The sequence below is a fragment of the Coloeus monedula genome (genome assembly GCF_965178545.1).
Source record: "Coloeus monedula genome assembly, chromosome: 2".
Lineage (NCBI taxonomy): Eukaryota > Metazoa > Chordata > Aves > Passeriformes > Corvidae > Coloeus > Coloeus monedula.
Window position 1 is genome coordinate 82,512,025 of NC_138782.1, and position 21,856 is coordinate 82,533,880.

Genomic DNA, 21,856 nt, shown 5'->3' on the forward strand with positions numbered 1-21,856 from the left:
CTCTTCTGGCCTGAGGTGGCTCAAAAACATCTAGAGAATCCTATGGATATTTACACAGATGCTGTACAAAGAATGATTTTTGCCACGTGATAGATAAACCTTCAGAGCCCTTTAGCTGTACATTGCCATTTAACTGAATTTTTAAGTTCATTTGCTTAGAAATAGTACACTACAGTAAGAGTTTGATGACATTGTCTCAGCTAGAAGTAGAGATTTGATTTGGAAGGATGGGAATATATTTGTTAAAAACAAAATGCTTGTGGGTTTAGTAAAGATTTGATCTGAATAGATCCAAATCAAGCAAGAAGTCATATGGATTTATATAACAAAACCAGCTATGAGAAGCTGGGGAAGAAGAAAGTCCTGTTTCAATGAATTACATGTTTCTGTGCTAATGCTATAGACATAATGTTGGCATTGATCGTTACATACCATGCAATGGATGTCATGCTAAGAGAGTAGTGAAAAATATACTAGTGTATACAGTTGAAAAAAATAAAAGGCAAAGGAGAGGAGTGCCCACGTATGTGTGTGTGAGTACACTTTGTGTGGGGCAGGCAGTTCCCGAACTGCCTCCTGAGGGATCTTTGCGCTTCCTTTCTGCTGGAGCAACAAAGTGGGACACAGATGCTGGCTTTCAAGTCATTACGCTCTCCATGGGGCCACCAGGTTTCCTCTGCTTGAAAGGGCTGGAAGTGCAAGGTGTGCTCCAGGTGAAGGCAAAGAGCTAATGCTTTTTCCCAGTGTTTCATGCTTGCAGAGATACTGCTTCCCTTTGCTCCCTCCTGCACTGGGGATAGAGAGTCAGGAAGGAAACAGCATCTTTAGACTTCTAAGATCATCAAGTCCAACCATTAACCCAAGACTGCCAAGTCCACCCCGAAACCATGTCCCTAAGCACCATATCTACACATCTTTTAAAGACCTCCAGTATTCCAATACTGAAATCCTTTCAGTTCAAGGCAATTTGAGCATCTCTTAAGGTTTAAGAACTGGAACCACTTTTAAAGTGCCCACACACACAAAAGTGGGGAGCTGGTAAGTTTCCTCCCACCCCCAAATGCTCACAGGAGGTCCTACCGGGTTGGGCAGTTAAGCTGCTTCCCCACTGCTCATAGGTGGCAGAGCTCTGTGTAACAGAGGTGACATGGCCTTTGCAGCAAAGTGAAGACAGGCGTAGAACTGGGACAGGAAGATTGCCCATGGTGTAGGCACTCACAGGTGTCACTTGCCTTTGGGCTAGTGTCCTGTCTCAGTGGTTGGAAAAGCACTCCCCATGGAATAAGGAAGCTGCAATCCTCCTTTTCTTTTTAATTTCTAGCCAGGGGAATTTGTTTCACAGTCTGCATCCCATGCAAGCAGTGACTACCCAGTGCATACTTGGTATAACTATTCAATACATCAATTTACCGCTTCAGTTGTGTGCATGCATCATCAAGGATCAGGACACCTTCATATGTTCCCTTTTGCTTTTGAAATCCTGGTGACGGCTTGCCTGGGATGAATGTCACCTCTATGGCTTTGTTCTGATGCCCTGCAGATAGCAGTGTGAGGGAGTGTGGCTGTGGGATCAGCCAAGACTCTGCCTTCTTCTCTGTGATGAAACTGAAGGGCAGAGTGGAGAGGTGTGATGCAGAGGCCACAGGAGATCCTGGGTCTGCATTTCCCCAATGCTGAACCTTGCTGCATTGACCCTGTGTTGGGTAGAGCAAGCTCAAACTCACACAAGGGACTTTGGCAAGAATGGCCTTTCTGCTTGGGGGTGGTTTCTTCACACTCACAAGTTGAATCCATCAGGATAAAACTTGCGAAAAGTGAACAGATACTTTGTCTCGAAAAAAAATCCCCCAAACAAACAAAAACAACTAAAAAACACTTCAGAAAACCCCAGGTCCCACTTTTTCCCTCACAGTATTCTTAACTAGATTAGTGGCTTGGATATCTTGGGCTTTTTCCATCCCAAAGTAAGAACTTTGGGAATTTAAGTTGTTTGTTCCCTTCTATACAGCAAAGAAGTAAAAAGGTACAGGAGAAATCGTGCTTTGGCAGTTGAGATAACTTACAGTAAAACTTAAGATTTTGTTTTCTTCCAAGGTGGGGTAGAATTGGTTTTGCCTTCTAGCTAACTCAACAGCTGAAGTTTTTGAATTAATAGTTGAATCATCTTTATTCCAACCCTGCTGACTCTTAAACTGCATCTAGTGAAATAATGCATTTCATATGATGCACTGAAAATATTTATAAGTTTTTGTTGCTTGGGGGAGGAAAGTAGGAGTTGCCACTTTAGTGCTTTTCTGAATGTACAGTGATCTATGCTAATTAAGCATGGATGATATAATTTCAGTCAACAGCACAAGGCAATGTCCATCCTGACTATAATGATATAAATGTCCTTTGCTTTCCTTAGATCTGTCTGAGAGTATATCAGAGTAACATCTCAGATGCTGAAATTCTATACAGGGTGTGTAAAGTGGGAGCAAGTGAAGAGTCTGTATGAAATTTCATCCCTCCCTAATGTTTTGCAGGAGCTCTTTTTGCTTGAAGTAACATGTTGTGACTTTCGTAGAGAAATTAGGTGGGTCATTCTTGCACTGATGCAGGCATAGGGCGAGTTCTACAAAGGTAAAACGTTGCCTCTCCTCAGGACTTTGGAACCACTCAAAGCATCTCTACTTTGTACAGAGGTTAAGGAGTGGGGAAAAAAGAGAAAATTAATTCCTTGTATTGCCAAGCTAATTTTCAGAATGAATTTACTCTGCGTTCTGGTGTGGTCTGTGCTCTGAGATTTGGTCATCCTAGGGAGAGCTACTGGAGCACTGGCTGTCCAGGTCACTGGTGCACAGTGTACACTGGTACACTGGTGTAAAGCAGTGGCTTTTACATGCTCCTCGTGAAGCCCATTTGGCAGGTGCTGTGAGTGCTCATTTTGCTTGGCTTTGTTTCTTTCCCTGGATTTAGGCTAGTTTGGGGTTAATGTTTCAAGTTTGCATCACCACCAAAACACTGCTCATGTCAGCTGGCAGCACTGTTTTGTCCATTACTGATTCCAGAGTGTAAACTAGATAGTTTATTTGTCCTGCCCTGAGGAGAAGGAGTTAAAATTTAAGAGCTGCCACTGGTGGGCATGAGTGCTGACTAACACCTACTATCTTGAGTACACGGAAATCAATTTGAACCTTGTCTGATGAATGCCACAGCTGGAGTTCTTTCTTTTCCATATAGAGCTATATATGAGAATTGAGAAATAAATGCGTTCACTTAAGATAACATTGTGTGACAGCTGAGAACAATTAAAACTCTTACTCGTAGCTATATTTTTCTTCCTTCCTTTCTACAACAGGAGGGTGGTGTTTGCAGCTCTGAGGAGTTGATCCAGGCTATTTGTCACTGCTGTGATCTTATCTAGAACAAGTATAGTGCAAGGTTATTTATTTTACAGCCTTTTATTCTAGTTTTGCACAACACACATATCTTGGTAGATGGGAAAGGATTTTTTTTTCTTACTAGAGTCTTTTTGGCAATAAACACATGCCTAACTGTAAGAGAAAAAACTTTCACAACCAAGCTTGTTTTGTGAAGCCCAAACATTTGTGAAGCTTACAAACCCTCAAACTTTGCATAATGTGCCCATCCCTGGTCTCAAACATGAAGTGGCAGAAGAGGGAAGTGTTACTTTTTTTAACCAACAACTTATGACTGTGTCAACACATGACAATTTGTCAAAGCTTGCTGTAGCGGTACTGTAAATTAATTTTTAGCATCACTTGTGAGTGGTAAACACTTTGTGCAGTGTGAACAGCTCCTAGTACAGTGTGAGTTGTCAGCAGCTTGTGAGCTACCCTAAAATAAAAAAATAAAGAAAAAAAAAGCACAGAGGAAAGGATGCAAGCTCGTTTACTAGTACAAAATGGATCTGAGTCTGCAAAAATTAAACATGTGGTGGTATGTTGACTCAACCTTGAAAACTTATTTTTTCCATTAATAATAATCACCTGCAAGGCTGGGAAATCACAACTCTCAATTCTGTGCCCCAAAGAGTGCCTGATAACAACCAGCTTTCTCAGGCTCATGACTTGGTAAAGTAGAGCCCTCTCTTTGCTCTTGGATTTTGCCTTTGCTTGCTTGCTTTAAAAGCAGAATATCCTGCAAATGCAAGTATGCTCTTTTGCTGAGAAGTCTTGAATCAACCACATAAAATGCCTGGGAAAAAAATTAATATGGCAGCCCAAAGAGAAATGGGGGGGGCTGAGTGCTCTCTCCTCCTCACCTGTCCCCTTGCTGTTTCTCCTTGCCTATCCCATCTGCTGTGGTGGAGCTGGCAGTGATGGTGCATACAATAGGAGTTGACATGATGGAAGAAAATTATTTGGTACGAAAAGACAGGGAATATGTATTGTAGAAAACAACTTTTCAGATACAAACCTATTTTAGCTTGTCACTTTAGCAGAACAAGCAGTAATAACCTCCCAACCTAACAATGACTGTTAAGTTGAATGTTAATTCGTTCAGTCGTTGAATTGCTAACATGTCTACAATTTACAAGTGAACACCCACTCAAGAGAGAGAAAATAGAGGTTGGTGCCTGGAATTCCTGGCCTTACTGAAATCACCTACATTTTTTTGGCACTAATTCATCTTGCATTTCCTGCAAATGTTTTAAGTAGAACTAGATGAGAAAAACAGCTGGGAGCATTTGTTTGCTGCTTTGATGCACTCGGTGTGGGGTTTTTTCCTCAGGCACAGTCGCTCTTGGCTTACATACTGTAGGGTGGTTTTGGCTGCACCTTGGGGCTTGTTCCTGTGAGCAGGCAGCACATGTGAAGCTAGGCACAAGACTACTGAGACCTGCTAAAGCTAGTTTTAACCTGGTCATAGTTTTAAAGAGAAAGATGACTTTACTTGTGTATTTACTCATAAAGAATTTTGGTTATATTTCCTTTTCTAGATACAACTGTAAGTGCTGCCTGTATGAAAGAGCTGAGCCACACCATCCAGTAAACTAGAGCAGCTGTTGGCTTGCTTGGAAATCACTTCCAGGACTGCATTGTAAGTGTTTTTACAAAAGCATCATCAAGTGGTTTCTTCAGGTTTGGGGTGGTTTTGAGATGTTTTGGTTGTTTCTTTTAATTTCACATTTTTACTCTAACATCTAGTAAGACTAGCAATGCATGTGGGAACTCAAGCACCCTCGTATCTGTGCATGGCATAAAGCTAAGGTCCGTTCAACGCTTTTTGCTGCATTGCTCTAGAACTCCCCAGCATACTACCTGAACACTTCTGAGAACAGGCAGCTACATAGAAGCCTAGAAAGAAATCTGACCGAGTACATATTGGTCTGTTTTGTCATTAGCTCTATGGCATACATGTTTTTTGAGTGCTCATCCCAGCCTGCACTTCAGCATTTTAGCTATGCTGGTGTAGCCTTGCTAGAGCAAATGCTGTGTGGAGATTTTCGTAACCTGTGGTCTGGCCTAACTCAGTTTGAAATGGTCCATGAATAGTTGCCCTGTCTGATCCAAAAAGAGCATTGCTTTGTCCCTTTGACCATGCAGGGGATATAGCTAGGAAACCTCAGCAGGCTGTGAATGGAGGTGAATTTGGTCAGCTGCATCTGTTTCTGTGATCATGGAATCACAGAACATCCTGAATTGAAGGGGACCCACAGTGATAAATTGAGATCATCCTAGTGATGAGTGAGTCTCAATGAAAAGGGCCCTATTTCAGGCTGCAAGCCAATTGCATTGCATATGGCATTGAGAATGTGTTTACATTTAGAACAAATAACATCATCCTAGAAAACTTTGAGATGTACACCAAAAAAACCTTATTATGCTATTTATGCAGTTCGTTTTGAAAGCATAATCCATTCAGGGATGTTTGTCTCCTGAAATTTTATAACTTTTATTTTTTTTAATATTGCCTTCATTTTCCTGCTGCTGCTGGTTATGAGAAGTATGATATGAGAAGCAGTGCATTTCCCTTGAAATGGCCTCTGATACCATGGTCACTTGAGAGAGCAGTGGTGGAAGAGTTGGTCACTTAGAGTCCAAATCACTTAGTTAAGCACATTTATTTGTACAGGCTGCTCACATTCCTCAGCACCTTACAGACTATTCCCTACAGGTGACATTTGCATACATATACTGTGTATAATATATATATATACTTATGCTAAACCTGTCGCCAAGTCCTTCAAACACAGCGGTCAAGTCAGTTTTTTGCCATAGGTTTCTTTTTTGTGAATCTTTACTCTGTACAGTGAACTGGCACACCTGGGTCACTCTCTAGGTGAGGTTGTGCTGGACAGGAATCTTTGGCTCGGCCCTGCTTGCAGTTGTCTGCCAGATACAGTAACTGCTCTTTTGTCCTTGCTTCATGCCTGCTGGACCCATGAGGGGCTCAGCCCAATTCTGCATGGGTGAAGTTGAATGAGATGAAGAAAGGACTGGTTGCTGTCAGTGATGGGACATTTCAGCCATGTCATATGTGCAGAGAACAAGTGAGGGAATTGTTTGGGGGAAATTAGGACTTCGAAAAGTCTGAATTCAAGCAGTTTTCCAATTAGAAGTTTAAAACAAGGCATAATGTTTGTTTTCAGCATAATGCCTGTAAATGCTTCATCTGCTTGTGTAACTTACATCCTGACCTAAGCCACTGTTGCTTTCATGGAACCATAAAATCACTAAGAATCATACAAGCACAGTTGTTTAGGTTGGAAAGTACCTTCAAGACCATCAAGTCCAACTGCTAGCCCAGCACTGGCAAGTCCACCACTAAGCCATGTCCCTAAGTGCCATATCTACGTGGCTTTTAAATACCTCCAGGGATGGGGACCCAACCACTTCCCTGGGCAGCCTGTTCAATGCTTGACAATCCTTTCGGTGAAGAAATTTTTCCTAGTGTCCAATATAAATCTCTCCTGGAGCAACTTGAGGCTGCTGCCTCTGATCTTGTCACTTGGGAGAGGAGACTGACTCCCACCTGGCTACAGCCTCCTTTCAGGCAGTTGTAGAAAGTGGTAACGTCCTCCCTGAACCCTCTTTTCTCCAGGCTAAACAAACCCAGCTCCCTCAGCTGCTCCTCATCAGACTTGTGCTCCAGACCTCTCACCAGTGTGATTGCCCTTCTCTGGACATGTTCCAGCACCTCAGTGTCCTTGTAGTGAGTGGCCCAAAACTGATCACAGGATTTGAGGTGTGGCCTGACCAGTACAGAATACAGGTGGATGATCGCTGCCTTAGTCCCGCTGGCCACACTTTCAGCATGGGAAGCAGGCCCCTGGCCCCTCTGGGGGTGGTGAGCACTTCTGCTCCTTTCTTGCAGGGCTCTGCAGCAGTTGTTCGCAGGAAGCCCCTCTGTCACTTGGCCCTGGGCTGATGCCACCATAGAGTTGTCCATCAACCCCTGAGGCAGTTTGAAGGGGAATGTTTTCTCTATCACTGTTAGTGATGGATTTTCATCTAGTTTATGTCATGATGTTTGCATTGCTCTGGCACCGGGAGCTAGAGTTGTGCATTCATTTAATTTACCCCAGGATAGTTGCTACTGATTTGGTTCAAACCTGGTGTTGTAGTGTGCACACTACTGAGGCAATCAGTTACACCAGTTCCTTGAAGGATTCACTATTCCAGTGTGGTTTTCTGCCTCATGTCCTTCCATTTTAACTGTATTAGTCTGTTTAATGATGCCAGAAGGCCACATATTTGCTCTCTGTGAAGCCTCAAACAGTAGATGCATGCTTTTAAATAGTTAAATAAGCGTTAATTATGATTCACAAATAGTTTTTCCCCAACTATTAAGTAATATCAAACACTGAATTTTTCAGTCAGTAATTGTTTTTCCAGCTGCTGAGTGGGACCCACGATTCAATATTTTTACAGAGTTATTTTTGCAGCTGTTCGGCTGCTTTAAGCATGAAAGTCCTATGTTATTTTGTAGGGCTTGACAGCCTTGGATGCACAGTGGGCACAAAAAGCCTGTGGTGGAAGTGGAATGATTACAATCTTCTGATGCACCTTGGTTAGCTGTGGATAGTTTGAGCTTCATCCAGATAAGCTGAAAATACCATATTGGGCACTTTCAAAAGTCTGTGGTTTTGCAACATTTTCTCACAAAAATGTGAAATCTTTTTCTTTCCCACTGTTATTACACAGGTGGAAATTAGTTATTTTTTCCTTTTCAAGATGTTGAGACATTCTGTGAGGGATTCAGCCAGTGTGAATTATTTCATGAAATAGTGGTTTGACTCGTTGCACCTCCTTGCAAATAGTGTAATACCAAAGAATTTTGTCTTAGAAGTGCATATTATGTGCCTTACACAGAAAGATCTTAAAACATTTTAAACTATCAATTAAACCACAGGTCATGATGATAGTGAAAGAGACATTGTTTTCACCCACTGTGGCAACTGCCCTGGCAGTGAGCACATGGCTCACATTTTCCCAGTGATTCATTAGCCAAGCCAGTAAAGCATCCTATGCAGTCTGACACTGTGACTTACTGGTAGCTGTTCTTCAGATGATTGCTCACATTGACATGATGCATAGCAGCGTCAGAACACTCACTTTGGAACTTACCTTTTTTGTGCATCTCTTTTCTCTGGTTTTCCCACCAGGTCTGCTCTGCTGCCTCACAGCACTGCAGTTCGCATAAGCAGTTGCTGTAAGTCTGTGAAGCTACGAGTAAGACATCTCCTTCTAAATATCACTGATGTGTTTTGGTGAAGCCACAGGTAGCCACAGGGTGCACAAAGGACACAACACTGAGCGCTAGGGAGAGGACGATGTTGGTAGGGCAGAAGACCAAACCGTCAAGGGTAAATTCTATTTGATGTTCAGCTGTTTTGGTTTTTTAAGCCAAAACAGAAAAGAAGCAGGATAAAAAGCCTTCACAAAGCAGAAGTGTGAGTGTAATGAAACGTAGTGACTAGACAAATGAAAAAAAAAGAAAATGTTCATTATAAAACCCACCAAACTTCAATTTCAAAGCCCCATAAGAAGAGGTGGTCTGTCAGCCACCCAGCTTGGACTGGGCACCCAACTGGAACTCATGGTCTGGGTTCAGTTCCCTGCCTCAGTCACAGGTTTCCTGTGTGTTCTCAGGCAACCTCCTTCATCTGCCCCATGACTGACTTCCTCATTTGTGCAGTGGAGATTATCTTCCTCACGTTCATTGTGAGCACAAAGACTACTGATGTTGCTGAAGGACATGGATGTTGCGATGGGAAGAGCCACCCTGGAGACCAGAGCGAGAGAGGTGTGCTTCCTCACAGGGGATAGTCACCCATGCTGCTTGCATTTTTGTGTTAAGGAGTAAAGGAAATTATTTCTAGATCTCAAAAGGGTTGATTTTTTTCTTTCCAAGTCTTTCAGGCCTATTTTTTTGTGGAGTTTGGCTGCCCCAGTGCAGCAGCAGGCATTTGGAATATTCCTTGTCTCTCACCTTTCTCTGCTCAGTCTGTCTGCTTATGGCTTTGAGTCACTCCTGTCTGCTCAATACGTGCACCTGGCACAACCCAGTGGGATCAGAAACACAGCTTCTGTCGTCTCCCAACTTACGTGGAGATCTCCTAACACGTAAACATGGTTGTGTGTAAGAAAGAAACCAAAGAGTGCTTGAGACTGGTTGGAGGGGCACCAAAAGTGACCCTAGCAGCTGAGGAAGGTGGTGCGAGGCAGTGGAATGCCACACTCATGGACTCCTGCCAAGGTGTGGCTGCTAAGGATGTCCACATAGCCCATCACCACCACTGGCCTTCAGCCCCTCTGCTCCTCCACTCAATCCCTAATAAGCAGAAATACTCATTTAAGGGATTTTTATATACTCTCACTTGGTGCTGATGCTAATTCTGAGTAAGGAATCAGAAATGACAAGTCACATGCCTTTTGATGTGCCCTTTTATCTCCTTTGGGTTGGGAGTTAAACCTCTAAGTGTGAGGACTTCTCAGTACAGGAAAAGCAATGTCTCGTTCCTTCTGAGGCTGGTCAGCTCAGAGTCCTTTGCCATGAGGAAACAGGGACGGTTTGAGATGTAGTGCTGTTGACATTGGATGTCCCCTCTCTGCCTGCAGTGCTTGTCCCTTTCCCCAGCAAACTGGGAATTCAGTCTGCTTACAGCTCTAAAGGATTAGTGCCTGAAAATGCAGCAGCTGCTTAGTTGTCCAGTGCTGTTTCAACCCTTTGCCCAAGCTACAAATAATGAGTTATTGAGCTAATTTAGTTTTATAGAGAAGTGTTCTTCCTCTTGCAAATCAGGAAGGCTATTTAACACAGTGTAATTGGCTTCAGCTGTAAGATTCAATACACTTATCTAGGATTACAGTTCAATAAAATCTAATTGTGCTGAGAGCAACAGGAATTATAGAAACACCTGGGGATTGCTTTCTGCCTTTCCCATGAACAAGGTGAGCTGGATGTCTTCTGATCCTTATGGTTTGGGTTACGCTGTTCCTTGACCTGCCCATTGGCAGGAGCAGCTTGAGGTGGCACTGTTTGGCATGGGGAGGTGAAGCCAAGCAGGTGAAATGATGGGTGGCCTTCTTCAGTCAGCTCTGTGTGAGTGATGCTCTCATTTCTATGTGCCCAGCCTAAGGCAGGCTGGGGGAACGGGAAGTAAGCGATGTCTGGTTTCATTATGATGGTGATGATACTAGGATCCATGAGGTATGTGAGATTAAAAGCCCTATAACATTGCAGGCCAAGTCATTCACAGAGGACGAGGCCTGAAATCAGTTCAGTGCCTAAACATCCTTTTGTCTTGCCTCACTTGGTGTAGAAATAAATACAGGAAAACAAATATTTTTTCAGTATTTCCTGTCACTATTTACCAAGTAAGAAGCTGTGTAAAGCCAATTGCTACTGGGAAACATTTGCTGGCCATCGTGCATTGGCTTTATGATGGTGTGCTGCAATTGTAGAGAGCCTTTTTGCTCAAGTATTCATTAATGAGGTTTTCATCAGCCACTGAACAAATGGGGAAGCATTAGATTTAATTTTTCACTTGCAGAGGTTCAGAGAAAAGCACTTTTAAGTGGGATGAGGACACTGGCACAGGTAGCGAGTAATTTGGGATGATGGCTGAGCAGACAGTGTGGCAAGTGTCCTTGTGACAAACATGAGGTGAAAACTTTGTTGTTCTCTTGTAGAGAGACATCCCAAACAAGAATCCTTGATCCAAACATAAGCTTGTGTCATTAGTGCTTACCTAACACCATGCTTACTTTCACTATTATTTCTTCCAGTTATTAATTATCCTGGTGCAAGCAGAAAAGGAAAAGTGTACTTTCACACCGAAGTAACACATTTGGCCAGTTCCAGTACACTGACTTCATGAGCAATAAAATATGTAACATTGCTTGCTGCAGCACGTGCTGTACTAATAATTTTCTGTGCAACTGCCTACTTTTTACATCATTTTAAACAGATGCCAGGACTACAGGGAGTAATAAAACAAGATAATAATGGCAGAACAGGTAGGTTTTGTCATACAAGTTAAAAACAAAACAAAAAAAACCCACCTCCAAAAGCCATGTGAACTGTAGAAAGCAGCTCTTTTCACCTGACAATGTTAAGCTATAATTACTGGGTGCAGAGAACATCTTTTCTACAGGAACAAGTGGTGAAAATGGACCGTGCAGGATGTTCCTGAAGCTGCTGCTGTCACATTTTGAGAGCAGAGAAGAGAGATTGATAAGAATTTTTTTTTTTTCTGTTATGGAGTTGGCTTTGCTTGTGGCCTAATGATTGCTGGTTCTTACTACTTCTTTAGGTGATAGTTAACTGGGATGGTGATAATACTGATATTAAACTTCTGTTTTCAGGTAACAGGAAACTGAAGAAGAAATTCATGTCATGTCTAAGTTTTCAGTTGGAGTTGAGCTGTCAGGGAGAACTCAATAGACATTTGAAATAGTCTTTGCTGTTTTGGTTACCTTTATGAGGTGATAAACCCTGTTTCTCTTTGTTTCCCATGCCTTTATTTTTTTCATTGGGACATTCAAGAGTTGGTGCAAAATTAACTAAAAAGCAAATGCAGGGGGCACTTCAAAATTTGTCCACTTTGCATGCATCAAAGTACTAATGTAAGCCTGTGCACATTACCTGCTGGTATGCAGCAGCAGACAGCAAATGGTTTGTTAGTATTGGCAGTGCTCTCATGAAGCCAAATACAATTCTTACACTTGCTGGCTCGACAGTGAAAAGTGCTTTTAATTCCTATCCAGTTTTTTTCTGCTTCCTCTGTCTATATTGCCACCCTCGTACCTTGGAATAATAAAATGAAACTTTGAAGAGTTTATGAAAGTCACGGTCAAAAACATGCATTATCTTAGGTCAGGTAGATGAAACCAGTGCTAACTAGGTCCAGTCTCTTCTCAAATCTGGCCAAAATAGTGTTTCACCTCACATTTTGGGAGTGTGGCAGTCCATTTCTCTCTAAAATAGCTGAAGCTGGTAAAAGTGTTTTTCAGAAAAATGCAAGATTCCCCAAGATGTTGCAAGGTTGATGATACTCCTTGGATTCTGTGCTGAGCAGGGCTAAATCCATATAATTTCTGGACATTATATCTAAACTACAGTTGAAATTCCATCTTGTTTAGTATTGTCCTAGGATTGTTTCTGCAGTAATTTCTTATTTCAAAGAAATTGCATGCATGAAGATTTTTTTAAAGCAAGACTTTCAAGAACAGTTCCACTCCATTCAAAAGAGTACAGTATTTTGCAGATATGTCTTATACTGGTTTCATGTCCAGCTATCTGCCACAGTTAAGGGAAATAAAATCTAATGTCTTCTTCAGCCAGTAGATCATTTCCTTTTCCTCTTTTATGCCATTTGTTTTAGCTTTTCTCCTCCTGCACAGATTTGGATTTTGTCTGTCTTCTTGTTTTAAAATCTGCTGTTGTATTACTCTCAGTACACAGTGCTTAGATGGGTCGTCCTCCACCTTCTCCAAAGTATACCGAGGTTCTCCTATCTCATGCCTTGTATTTAAGAATTAGTGGCATGATGTGTAATCCATGAGTTACTGATACAAGCTGAGAGTTGTGCCTCCAGCTGTGCTGGTGATATACTCCAGCTGCTGGTGGGTGCTCAGTCTGCAGCACCAGGCTGGAGTTACTGCCAGATAAAATACAAAAATTGGGCATCATATCAGCAACACGGTTCCAGTGGAATGGTTTAGGTCTAAGGGTAAAAGCTAATACAGACATAGCCATTAATTTCTCACCCCTCCAGGGGTGTACTTCTAATTAAGACCATGCATACACTATTGAATGTTTCTAGTACTATCCCCTCAATCTATAAATTATTGGTCCATTTATAGGGCTCTGCATACAGTCCCAGCTCAGACACCTGCTTGGTACCCACTGATCCTGGTCCTCCTGCCACAGTCATCTCCTCTTCATTTACTTGCTAATGGAATGGCCTGCTCTCTCTGTTATAATCTCACATTGTTTCTCAAATTGGCTTCTTTTTTCTTTCATTGTAATGACTTTGCTATTCCAGGGCAGATTCCCTGGCAGAAAACTCCGCAGCATGGCAGTCTAACATCACCCTTATCCTGGTAGTAGCAACCACCCTATTTTGTGTCACCTTTTGTTCAGAAAACACCGCTAGAGGCAGTTGCAGCCTTACTTGATCTTTCCCTATGTAGAAGATGTGAAAATACTTAATGAATCATTTTGGGGAGGTGTGACCTGCGGGATGCAGACGCGTGGGAGTGTTTATTTGTTGAAAGCATCAGAAGGGGAATCACTCCGTTATCCAAGTACCCATGTCAAAAGGTGGGAAATCGGCATGCTCTGAAGTTTCACTTTACCTTGATTCTTCTCCTAGGTATCTCTTCCTGGAAGGTAGTTAATTTTGGAAAAGTGCACAAAGAGAGGAGAAAAGCAGCATGTAAATTCCCAGGATTTCCTTTGGGGGAGAGATCCTGCAGGAGAAGGAGGGAACTCTTTTAATAATCTTTGCAGCATTTAATCCCAAGAAAGCGCAATAAAATCAGTGCTTCCACTGAGAGTTGGCAGCGAATTTTTTCTGTAACAAGACCAGTTTTTAATTTCTTTGTAGTACAGTCTGATTAAGACTGTATCAAGTTGACTGAGGAGAGCAAAATCTGGTTTTGACAGATGTTTCCCATGATCTGAAGAATACAAATACTTCTGCAAGGTGACAGACGGCTTGTTTACATAAGAAATTTTTTTTTTTTTTTAATTAAAAAGAAGAAAAACCAACAAAAACATACAAACACAAAGCAACATTCAGATCAGTCATTCTGATCAAGGCAGTGTCAATTATTAGGCTGTAAAGGGAACTGATGACTCAACTTGGGCACAGCGCTGCGGCAATCTCCGATTTTCGGTTTCATAACAGGTTCTTTTCAGGAATGCTTTTCATTGATACCTGCTGTTTGAATGTGTCTCTGGGAGCGCATATCACTTTGTGATGGGGATGTGAGACACTGGTGTCAGCGTGCTCCGAGTGGCTGGGCAGAATTTGGGAGGCATTGCTGTACCTTGGTGGGATGCCCAGTGGGAGAAGGGTCCTCTGACCCATCGCACTGTGCACTCGTACCTGCACATCACCAGTGTTGTTACCAAGGTAAACTTTATAGATAAGTTCACATCAGTAAAAAAAGCACTTTGATTCAGAAAGCGAAATGTTTTCATGAGATCCCATGCTTAGTAATTCCAGCGAGTGCGCTTGTTAAAGCAGGTGAGTCAGAAGTGGAAATGCAAAGCATTTCTCTGAACAGTGGCCGGAAATTAGCTTTGAAAACTGAAACAAAGCCCCAACCACAGTTTTATCTATTTACCTAACAGTTTTAGACCTGTGAAAATCCCTTTGTCTTTAGGACACATTTCGATTCCTCTCTTGTAGTGCTGGTGCGATCCTTAGGCTGGATGATCTGCCGTGTCAGGACTATTTTGGTGTGTCTTAATTTTTTGGTTTAAAGAATTGGGTGCCCTGTTAGTGTCTTCATTGCCTGTGGTGCTGCCATATTCTGTCATGGCTTGTGGTGGAAGTATAAGGCAGGATGGGATGTTGTAATATTTGAGTTAATGTAATACTGAGGAAGAAGACCAGGGGAATTGAGTGGAGTCACTCAGCTGCTTATTACCCAGTGCATAAGCTGTGTATATATATGTGGCACATGGGGCTATCTGACTGTTCTGGAACCAAAAACTCCTTGGTTTGGGGCTGGCTGCTCCCCAGCTTAGCATGGGGAGCTTCAGTGGTCACAAGCCCCTCTGTTTGTCAGGACATAGCCCTCTGTCTATAGGGAGAGGGCAGAAGGGGGTCATGAACATTTTCAAGTCAGTAGTGGTTGTCTTGCTGAGAAAAAACTTAAAAATCAGTGTATTGAGTGATAGATAGCAATATTCTTTTCCTCATCCTGCACCTTTCTTCTCTGCTGACATCTTGGTACCTCTTGCTTATCCTTGAGACTGAGTCTGGATGCTTTGGACTTGTCACCCAGCCTCAGACAGCGTAAGGACTGACTGCTTTCCTGGCAGCTGTAGTGTGATCTGAGGCCCATCATTGTAAATCATGGTGGAGGAGGACAAAGTAATAGATGTGTTTAAGAGACTTGCAATTCCCACGGCAAGGCTGGTAAAGTAGAGCTCATTTCAAAGAGAAGGCGGTTTGGTGATTTTTCTTAATTACTGTTTACCTAAATAAATAAATAATGCATATTCATAGCTTTAACTAGAGTAAGTCATGTTGAAATGTTTACCTCTCCCGAGGATAATTATTAAGGGCGGGGTGTGGGGTGCAGCAATTAATAATAAAACATTTAGATGAGATTACAGAATGTTCTGATTGGGATAGTAAACATTATGCTAGAAATAAAAGCAAATAAACAAAGCTGTCTTGAATTTAAAAAAAAAAAATACTATGCCATCTGAAGAAACATGCTGAACAGAAGCAGTTTGGGTATGTGAGGGACATGCCCTTGGAGCTCTTCAGTATCACAGGGAGGCTTCTTCAGTATAAAAAGCCATCCCTGTGGAAGAAAGCCCCTCATTTCCAGTCTGGAAAAAGGATAACACAAATATTGGCATCCACACAGATTAGTGTAGCAGATGTAACACCTATCTGCACCACTTTGAGGCTGGGGTCCATTGATTCTTAAACCACACAACGGAGAGTATTTCACCTTCTTACATCAGTAGTAAATAAAACCTTCATTTGCATTGTGAGCCTCCTCCCTCCTCATTTTGCACGTTCCTTTGAATGAAATTCTTTGCTCGGCTGAGAGTTTGAAATTTGGACTCATCCTTTCATATCGTTTGGCTGTGGTTCCTTATCTGGTTAATCAGATCAAAGAGAGCCAGTGATGTGTTCAAAGATTCTTGTGACAGCTGTGTACCATTAGGTTGAATGATTAAAAAACCCCCATAATTGCAGTGCAGCACAGTAGATACAGATTGGTCTTTCAGTTTAACATACGGTAGCAGGCGAAATGAGCCTTTGACAAAAGACCTGCTGCTTTAACCCCATGCAGACAAAGCTGGTCTGCCCCCAGCTCCACCTGCCCCCAGCTATTTTGGGCCAGCAGAGGAGTGTGATCGAGCAGTGAGTGTATCTGTCCTGTTGCACTAGGTTGGGGCTGAAAAAGAAAACAGAGGATAGGCAGAAAGCAGGTAGGGAGCACCAAGGTAGCCGGTGAGGACCAGTAGCCTCAAAGCTCCTTGTGCAACTGGGGTGGGCTCTCTTTTCTTATCGAGCTGTCTCTTTGCAAGTTGTCTGGCCTCTCTGGGCCATTTCCTAGCTTGGCCATTTTTTGGGGATGAAGGCTTCCAGACCCCCTCATCTAGACCAAACTGGTCTCTTCTAAAGTAGCTTCCCAAGTGCTAGGATGCTTGCTGGCACCTAGCACACCCGGCGTGCTGCTGCCATGTGTCCCCTGGACTCCCTCTCATCTAGAAACTGAAAAGCGGCTTCTCTTAGACTGGAAGTACGGTCTGACTATTAGATGTGGTGGAGTCCTCGCTTATGTCAGTCACTAGTGCAAGTCTCTTGCTGTCTCTGAAATAGAGCAAAATGTCGAGGAACAAGCACTGGCGGATGGGCTGTCTTGCTCCCAGCACAGGTGGAGGGAATGTCCCGTTGACTTTGGTTCTTGTGAGGCATCTTCACAGCTGGTTCTTTCTGGCTGATAAATTACCTCCACCACATTTTGTTACTCACTTCAACAGATAAACCTTTTTTCCTGACCCATCTGCCTGCTCTACAGGATCTGTGAATGGTGTCTGTATCCCAGAAGACGAGGGTGCTAATGGTGGCACAAGGTGTCCTGTTGGTCCATCTGCCCTGTAGCAGAGGGGTGTGGTTTTTTAAACATGGTGCATTTTTCCCCGTCAAAAGAATATTTCTGGGCTACAGACAAGATTTCTGTGGAGCAGAAATATCCATTTCCATCTTCACCTCTTTTTCCTAAGGGTTTCTGGGAGTTTCAGCTGCACGCCTTCTGGCAAAGCCAGCGGCAGCAAGGCAGCTAGAGCCTCGTGTGGGTTTTTGCAGGTTGAGAACATGTTGCACACACAGAGTGTACAGCACAGTAAACCTGATATCAGCTCACAACTAATTATCTGTATAAAAATTCCCCTGCTCGCCGGTTTGCCGTTAGAGGCTCGCTGGTAAGATTTATGACTGGCTAAAATGAAGTACCATTTCCTTTTTCTCAACATTACTGTGCGTGGCCTCTCTGGCTTTTCTTGTTAAACAGAGCTGAGTTCACCCAAGAGGGAACATATTTTTGAAGCTCTTTCCCATCACCATTCTGCCTTTCTCTTTTTGTATTTTTAACAACCACTGAAGGTTACCCACAAAACAATTTCGGGTCTTTTGACTTTCCCCTGGAGAAAGGGGTGGAGACAGAGAAGCTAAGAGGCAGCTCCTTCATGGGAGATGCAGCACTTGTCCACTTTCAGCCCTATCAGTTTTCACAGGCTTAGGGTAGGTGTGTACCTCCATCAACATGGATGTACACATCTACCTCTTCATAGTTTGGTGAGCAACTGTTGCATCCAGAATTTATACGACCTAAAGGATAATTTCCTCACTTCATGCTGTAACGTGGGGGACCAGCTGGACAGCTGGAACAAGACTGTTTCTCCTGCCCTTATGTTGCACATGTATGTCCTCATTCCACGGGCTGATGAAAACAAGACCACTGACTGAACTTTCTGAACTTCCAAATGTGTGACTGAATTCATCCTAAATCACCTTAAAATTAGTTTGTGTAACATTGTAAGATAGTTGGGGTTTTTTTCTGAGTACAGAAGAAAAAAAAGGGAGCAATGTTGAGCTGCTGCCATCTCTTCCCAGTTGCAGTTAGACGTAGTTATTTTTGTATTAGAGCTTGGAGGAAAACCGGTAGAGATGCCAGATAAACCTTCCCAAAACAAACATTTGTGTTAATACTTAAATATTGTTCATCTTTTGCAGCATTTACTTATCTCTTTCCCACATGCTGAACCTTATGGGCAGTTTCTGTGGTTGACTGTGGCCTGTTCTTTCGTTCTGTATGTTAACTGGTTTCTCAATTTGCAGTTTTTAAAAGAATTTAGCAGTAAAAGTCTAACTGTGATAATCATTCAACACAGGAACATCTTTTTTGCATGGCAAGTGTGTGCTTTTGTGGGTCACGTGTGTTGGGTCAGGAGTCCTGGAGCACTAACCCAGTGAGCGGTGTCATTTCATGATGACCTGGGAAGCATCCTTGTCCAAGAGAACCAGCACTGGCTAGTCAGGTATCATCTTCCAACATGCCAGACTAAGGGACAGCAGTTTCATCCTCATCACTGCACCATCTCATTTTCTCCTGTTTGCATGTGTGTTAACCATAATTTCCAGCCCTTAAGGGGAAATAAGGTAGGTATCTGAATTTTCATCAGACCTGACACAAAGTATTAGTCTGTGGCTTTTGCTGTTGGCTTTACTGCATAGGACATAAATATTCAACTCGTGTCATAAGGTTGCTGGGGAGGGTTTTTTTCTCACAGAATGTATTAACTTTCCTTTCACACCTAGCCATTCTTTCATGAGTCATAACCCCAAGATAAAATATTTTCGGTGGTGGTTTTAAGTCAAGTATATTCCAATGAGAAAATCATTCAGGATTTACATAAAAAGATTCATAAGTTCCTGTGGCAATACTCTTGAACTACGGCCTTATGCCTCTCCTAGTCCTGCCTGGTTGGTGTGTCACAGACCTAACTGCAACCAGAGGACAAAGAGGGGTGGAAAATTCTCCCTGTGCACATTCCCCAGCTACGCTGAAGGTTTTCTCTTTAAGCCTGATTGGTTTTGTTAAGTGTAGCTGGTAAAAATCCAGTTTGCAGACTCCAGAGCACTCCCCTGGCCAGCGCAGGGCAGCAGCAGCTGCCTTCCCCTGCAGCCAGCCAGCCAGCCATGGTTGTCTTTATGGTTCTCCTGGTGACTTCAGTCATAGTTTCTAGCCAGAGTGGTTCCTCACATAGTTTTGCCATTTTCCCACATCTGTGGGAACAGCTCAATCTCATCTCTTCTGACTGTTGACACAGCTCACCCAGATAGGGATGCACTGCAGAGCTGGTTATCGCAGCCCTGGGATGGGTGAGTACCTCCCTGTTTCTGGTCCACACCTCCTTGGTTGTGTTGGTTTTCTGCATCCCACCTCTGGGCACTGGGGAAGAAGCTGCTGTGTCCTTCTGACTCCTGTTTTGGCTGCCCCTGGTTAAACAGTGAGTGTGGGAAGAAGCAGGAGTGATGGATGAGCATGTTCTTTCCCTTCAGAAGAACTACGCAGGTTATTATGAGGAAATTAAATGCACTGAGGGTGAAGAAGACCATGTGTCTTTTGTGACATAGGTATTGATATCATCTTGGGTTTAATTTACAGATTTCAGGGTTAGATCATGCACTAGATGTCAGGAACACTGCAAATGCCTTCCCAGCCTCAGGCAACCCTTCAAGCTACAAATGTTCCAATGAAGCTATTTCAACCAGAAAGAAATTACACACAAAACGTAAACAAAACACATTTGCTAATCTCTGATGGTATTGCATGTAACAAAGAGGGATCCTTGACTTCACTGGGATCAATTTCTGCACGTATTTGTGTAAGTAGCATCATTGCACTCCACCAAGTGAGGCACTGCTTCAGAAAACACCATCTCTGTTTGCACACCTGTGCTCACCTCTCCTGGCTCGCAGGTGCACAGAGTTCCTTAAATACTTTTTCTCCTGTCCACATCTGAGAGAAGTTCACCAACTTGTCTCCTTGTGTGGGTCCTTTTACTTAGCCCTCATTTTACCCACCCATGCTGAACGTCAGGGTAAACCACCCACTATGTATTTGTCGCACTTGTGTATTTGTTGTTCACCTCCCTCAGGGCCCACCCAGCATCTCCAGTTTTCTTGAGCACAACTACACGATTTTCAGTCTGAAACATCTTTCATGATAACTGGAGTAATACCCAGGTACATTCATCATGCCCTTCTCAATTCACCTTTCTTGTTTTGTTCGTTGCAAACAGAAGAACTTGCCAATTTTCCTCCTCTTAAGCATTAAAATTCTATTAAAAACGAAACTTCTCCTTTGAATGCTCTCTCTGTACAACAGAAATCCAAACTGGAAGATGTTTTATTGAAGCAAATGGTTTTTCAACTTCATGCATTCTTCTGCCAGTTAGGGTGTCTGGTGTGTCTTCCTTTACACTTGCATTCCTCAGTGCTAATTTCAGCTGCCAGGCGGTACTGGAAGCCATCAGAAAGGGGGAGAAAAAAGTTAACCTGGTTCAAAAATGTACAAGAGGTTGTGAAACAATATAAGTTTTTAAAAAATCAAACAGATTTACAAAGTGCAGTTTGAAGTATTGTTATTTTTCTAGATTTCTTTGCAATCTGTTAAGGGGGATGCTTTTTTTTACGATAAATATGTTTTCTTGCAACCTCCAAGACTCCAGGAGCTGGGTCTTCAAGCTGGTGTAGGACAGTGATTTTGTGGCCTCTCATGACCCTGTAACTGATGTCCCGCATGTGCAGGTCTGTGCTGAGAGCTGAGACCTTGATGTGAGCAAGCTTTGGAGCAGAGAGTGCATCTTCCCCTGCCTAAGATCCAGCTCTTCCCGATACTGTAAACCTGGCTGATCAGCATGTTAAACTGCTGAAATTTCTCTTCAGTAGGTGCACTGCTGGCTCTTCATATGAACTCAATTTTTATGTATTCCTGTAAGTTTGCAGCTGTAGTAATAGTTTTGCCTTTAATAATTTGCCTGTTTTAGGGAAAGTCTTTTGTCAAATGGAAAGCATGAAGAAGCCCTTGGGCTGAGCGTGGGCAGGGGTTAGGTTTCATTCTACCCTAAGCTGACCCCTGGGCAGAGAGATTCCTGCTTTAGTCTTTCAGATCATGTGTAAAACCTGATGCTGGCTGGATCATCCCGCATAGGGCAAGAATATCTGGGGGACGTGGGGAGAGGTATGGAGTGAGACATTTGCAGAAGGGAATGAAATGTTTGGGATGCAGCCTCATGCGTTCTACAGCAGTGAACATCAATCAGACCTTCTCAGAAAAGCTTCAGTGGTGCTGAAAATCTTCTTTTCCCTCCCCCGCCCCCTTTTTTTTTTTTCTTATTTCTCTATTCGCAACTTCTGTTTATTCTCTTTTTCTTCTGATACATTGTGGCAAGTGAAATTTTTGCTCAGGAAACTAACTTACCCTTGAAAACACAGAGCCTTGCCTGGTTTTAGTCCTTTGGCCATTGAGTAAGCAACAGTTATTTTTGTTCTCCCAGTGATTTCTGACTGAACAGATTTAGAGTTTATATTTTCAGATAATGTATATTTGGGACCATAAATATTTGGTACTCT

General features: G+C 42.8%; 1 protein-coding gene across 3 annotated transcripts in view; it reads left to right on the top strand.

Moving 5' to 3' along the window:
* The window catches only part of BACH2 (BTB domain and CNC homolog 2), a 183,946-nt gene that overhangs the window by 80,405 nt on the left and 81,685 nt on the right, over positions 1-21,856 (top strand). For all 3 annotated transcript variants that reach the window (XM_082302287.1, XM_082302286.1, XM_082302288.1), the window contains exon 3: positions 4,946-5,046. The gene's annotated coding sequence lies outside the window, so the exon portion shown is untranslated. The remainder of the gene's footprint in view (positions 1-4,945; positions 5,047-21,856) is intronic.